General features: G+C 37.7%; 1 protein-coding gene across 6 annotated transcripts in view; it reads left to right on the top strand.

Annotated features, from left to right (window-relative positions):
• The window catches only part of ANKRD50 (ankyrin repeat domain 50), a 50,939-nt gene that overhangs the window by 26,018 nt on the left and 19,370 nt on the right, over positions 1-5,551 (top strand). The window lies entirely within an intron of this gene.

Raw genomic sequence — 5,551 nt, 5'->3', positions numbered from 1 at the left:
ATGCAAATAGTGTGGAGGCTATTCCAGACCATGGGTGTAAAACAGAGGCAGATAACGGGAGTTTTGGAGGGTGTAGCCTGCAGACTCTGTGCTTGGAGATAGCGGGACTTGGTGGCTGGTGTATTTATTCCATCTGTGAGTTCTTTGTTTGACTAGTTCGGTTTTTTTTCTGTCTATAACAGATGTATAGCTGGGCTGTGGACCCATGGGTAAGCAGCAGAAACATGTCTGTTTGTTGGTGCCCCTGGAACTTCCCTAGTGTTCCAAGACTTATTGAAAATCATCATTAATGGTACACCTCTGCTAACTCTTTTAAAACTCATGGTTGCAAGTTATCCAGACCTGCTGATTTAAAAATATCTAACTTTAATAGCTGCTGTTTTACATCCTCCTGATTTACGGTTGGCATAGAAAGAGTATTATCATCATCATCATGTGATGAGACTACATCATCTTCTTTTTCCAAATACAATATAGAAATATTTATTGAACACTTCTGCCTTATCTTACTTATTACTGTCAGTTCTACTATTTCCATCTAGTGATGGGCCAGTGCCATTGTCAGAATTCTTTTGTTCCTAATATATTATTGTCTGTAACCCTGCCTCCCATAGATTTATCTTTGTGTCTCTTTGTTTCCCTTTATCAATTTTCTACAGTTCTTAGCTTCTAATTTCTGTTCATTTTTTATCAACATCCCCTTTCTTCCATTTGTTATGTTGTTTTTAAATTTAAACTTCCCCTCTAAACAAATAATTTTTTAACCAATGCAGACTTCTTCTTAAATCGGTTATAACCATTGATTTTAACATTCTAATTATGTGAATCATCCCACCAGGTTTCAGCAATACCAACTAGATTGAATTTATGGTCATAGTGAACTAATCTAGTTCCTCTTGTTTGTTACCCTAGCGTTGGATTATAGGCAGTTAAAGAATTTAGTTCCTTGATGAATTTTGTTTTCAGGATCTCGATTTAGTGCTAAATGAATGCTTATATCTTCCATCTTTTTACCCTCCTCTTTTGTTATTAATGTAATGCCTTCCTAACTACTCTAGTCAGTCTGGTCCCAAGGAAAATGTTTCCCCTACTACTGAGGTGGAAGCCATCTAAACTATACAATTCCCTCTCCCCACAGAAGGTGGACCAATGTTTCACAAAACCAAAGCCCTACACCACTTACCAAGCCAGCAGTTCACTTGCATTTCTTTTGCCTCCTGTCGTCTTTTCCCTCAGGAAGGTTCTCAGAGAAGATCATTTAGGTGTTATTATTCTTCAATGCACTTCCAAGTAAGCTATTAACCAGGAGATATCATGTGACATGATATGAAACATCAGTGATGGATCCATGCCCGTCAACTCCAGAAGCATTGTCAGTCTTAGAGTGATGTCTTGTGTCTTTGCTCCATGAAGGCAGCACACCTTCCTGTTGTCCACCTGTCCCTTGAAGAGAGTTCTTTCTATTCTTCTGAATATTGAATCCCTAACAAGTATAGTCTGTCTTTATTGGATGTTGGAGATCTGTGTGCAAGCTTGATTTTCATACAGGTGTAGCCAAGCTGCCATTCATAGTTGTGTCCTGTACGTCTCTCCGTTCCCTTGGACCAGCTGGCTCTTGAGAGGTATCTTCCACAGTTGTCATGTTGAGGACATGCTATTGATTGGAAACTTCTAGCTGTGTGGCATTCCTCCTGGTCCTTCTTTCTCTGGTGGCCACTGCCTGCCCTTTTTTGTCCATCTCCAGCCACGTAGAATGCTGCCATGACCTTTTACCTCTGGTGGTTACAAACTGCCAGGACTCCTCTCTGTCTCTCTCTCTTGCCAGTTCCTTTTTTCCTTGAACCTGGTATACTGATATTTCCCAAACCTGGCTGTTTAGGAAGTCCTCAGCTTCTCTAATTCTCAGTAGCATCTTTATTTGCCTCTCCAATCCAAGAAACTTTTTCTCCAGCACACCCACCAGCTTGTACTTCATGACTAGGAAGTCCAAGAACCTACATGGGGAACAAATATTTTAATAGTGGGCTCTTCTTCAGGTGTTGAGAAGGGTACTCCGAGCATCACAGCAAAATACCAGCTGGAACAGATTGTTTAGCTTGGAGTACCTTGTTCCCAGGTCTGAAAAAGAGCTCTGTGTGGTTCAAAAACTTGTCTCACTCACCAACTGAAGTTAGTCCAATAAAATGTATTACCTCACCCATCTTGTGTCTCTGGCTCCATAGGTTATTTAAACACTCTCACTTGCTCTTTCTTCAGAATTTCATTCAACTCTTCTGACTTTGTGTAATATTTTAACTGAGATCTAGGAAACTGAAATGTCACATGATATGTTTTCACTTTCTTACAGACTTTCTGTCTTGGAAAACCTTTTCTGAGCTGATTTTTGTAATTGTTGTACCACAGATCGAACTCCCTGCCTACCTTTGTAGTCTGAATTTATCTTTTGTCTCTAAAAGAAATAACCTAACCAGGTTGCCATACCTGCTTCTATCTGTCTTTTGTCTGTTAGATTTTGTTTGCTAATTTGTTCAGTGCTCAGCTTAGTATGTTGTTTGAAATAAACAATTATCTAATGCTAATTCTTCCCCAATGGTATGATGTATTAGTATATACTGTTTTAGAACTTTGCAGAAGATACTGTTTATCTTTCTTAGTCTTATTTAGTGTGCTTTAGTCTCTTGTAGCCTTCTCAACATTCAGGGGAAGTTGTTAACCTGTAGGTCACTCAGATAATTAAAAATCAGTTTTGAAGTTGAGTATTTCCTTGGACATTCTTCTTCCACCTGGTCTGTGTATTGTGAATGTGTGTTTGTGCATATAGGGACAGACAAAGTGAAACAAAAAACAATGGAACCAACCCATTTTTAATTTTGCAACACCCTTATGCTGAATACATGTCCAGGTTGTGTGCTTAAACCCCAACTTGTGCATGGTCATAGTAGTATTTACATGTTTAAATTGGGAATATAGAGTTTCTTGAGCAAGCACATTTGAAGTTTTTGACCTTTGTCTCCAACTACTAGTATTTGTCTGTTCTTATTTTGTTTCACAATTCTCTCACCCATGTACATGTTCTGCTCTACTCTATCTCAGAGGTAGCCCCAAGTGAGGGAGAATATTAGGTCTTAAGGCATTTTATCTACCTTCAGATCTACCAAGCTAGAGTGGTGGGTTTCAGTTCCCTCTTGAGTAATAGGAAGAAGCACCAATGAGAATTGATGGAATTCAGAATTTTGAACAAAAGGTTCTATTTTCTATCTATCTTCAACCTCACAGTAGTGATAGACGATTAAGTGGTATTGGCAATGGGCTGGGGAGGTTGTGGGTGGGGATATCATCAATAAGTGGACATGGTGAATCCAGGTGGGTTGGGGACACCAAAGGCCGGTGAGTAAAGGAAAGGCAGTAGATTGATATATGGGTGTACTGGTTCAAAAAAATTCTGGAGAAGATGCGTTTGGGTTGGGTACACAGGAAGTGATCGTGGGCCTGTGGAAATGAAGAGTGAGTGACATGAGTGGAACTTTGAGGGGCATAAAGGTGTGGCAATAGCTATGTTGACTCATATGGGGTAAGGGAAATTGAGGGAAAACGGACTGAAGTAGAGGCTTGAGAAGTGAAAAAGAATATGGGTCCTTGGAAGAGAGGGAACACTAGCAGATCCACATAACTGACCTGCCCTCACTTGGAGCAGTGACTCCCATGGGGAGCCAATTTCACTTCACTGAGTGGAAAAGTCAGGGAAGAGGCAGTGTTCCCCTGCCTCCTTCTCTTGTGCATGCCACCAGTAGCTTTCCTCACATGGCTGCTCACCTTTCTCATGTACTCAACATTTCACTTTTCCCCATTCATTCTTCCCACTCCCATAATGCTCATCACCTCTCGGGTGCACTTCCCCTATAGTCTAATTATGAATATCTAACTACTGGGCAAGTGAATGGCAGTATTAAACATCGTCTTTTCACTATACTTGCTAGGGGTTGTTAGGAATTTTTAGCATTCCTTTACAGATTCTATAGTATGTCTTTAGGTATTTCTAATGTGCTTGGTGCTGAAATTTGCATAGACCGTGAAAAGCTAAAAATATTTTTTTGTGTTTACTTTCCAAAGCAAAAAAAAGTACTTCATCTGATAAGTGATAATTTCATTTTAAAGGAAAAATTCCTCTAACTGGTAAAAATATGGTGGTTGGCCTTCTAAGAATAAACTGATTGGTTAAACGTGGCATCTGGCCACAAGTAATTAATCCATGATACCTATATAAGATTCCAGGACTGTCACTGTGTGTCACTCTGAAGTCTAAAATGTCTGAGTCAGTGTGAAGCAATGGAATGCTTTTTTTTGTTGAGAATATCCCCAGCTTCAATCATCACTTGGATTTGCGGTCTGTTACCATCCAATTTTTAAGTTCTTAGCCATTTTGGGCCTTTTTTTATGTGTGACTTTATGAATTACACCTATGCAACAGCATAGGCTTTCAGCTACTTAATAGCTTTAGGTACTTTATAACAAAGCAGTTTTATTTAAAGATACTTGGCATTGAGAAGCTGATACTTACCCATATTTAAAATTTACTTTTCATAACCTTTTACTTTGCCATTTAATTTTTTAATATTTCTGCTCACAAATAAGTTGCTAACTGTTGTTTCAAAGGGCCAGATTTTTAGGTATGTACGTACTTAATTTTTGTTTTTTTAGACTACAGGTAGAAAACAACTATTCCTACATTTAGATCACAGTTGTGACAAAAGAACTAACAGACGGAAGATAACTATAGTGTAATTATTCAACAAGTTTTACTAGATGAAACATATTTTTTTCCAGTATTGAGATCAACACTTTTTTAAAATACAAATTGGCTTTTTGTTAACATTATTTGTTAGATAACAAACACATATTATATTCAGAATAGTGTAATTGTTTTCAGACCTTTCTGAGTTAGCAGACAAAGAAAGAATAACTTATTGTCACGGAGAGCAATTATATGAATTCAAAGAAATTTGGACCTTGTTTTTATATATATTTGAATATAAAATGTTGAGATGGCTCAAATAATGACAGTCCTCTGTTCCCTCTCCTCCAACTCTCCCAAACCCCAGTACCATTGAGGTTCTGGGTTTTATAAATTAGAATACACAAAATCATTTAGAAATTATTAGAAAGCTTGGAATTTTAGAAAATTGACACAAGGAGAAATCTATGGCTAGCAGAGTTAAGAACAATAAGAACAAGTATTTTAAATACATTTTGACCAAAAAGAATCCTAACCATGGTATTGGGCCATAACTAGATGGAAATGGTAGAATTATCAATAATAATGCATAAGAGGCAGTAGTATTTAATAAATATGTCCTGTATTTGAGGGTGAAGGAACAGATGATGTATTCATATGATCTGATGATAACACTGGTCTACAATTTTTGAGAAGTCGTCTGCTTCAGAGAAAATGTGCTATTTATTATGTATTTTGATGTGCTAAATTCAAATATGACAATTAAAACAACTGGCTACTGTTTCTAAGATATTTAAGTTTTTACATTTTATGTCTATG

Source organism: Terrapene carolina, unplaced genomic scaffold (assembly GCF_002925995.2).
Source record: "Terrapene carolina triunguis isolate 2854851 unplaced genomic scaffold, T_m_triunguis-2.0 Scaffold66, whole genome shotgun sequence".
NCBI classification, from domain to species: Eukaryota; Metazoa; Chordata; order Testudines; family Emydidae; genus Terrapene; species Terrapene triunguis.
The sequence above is the reverse complement of the archived record's forward strand: the minus strand, read 5'-3'. Positions and strand labels throughout refer to the sequence as shown.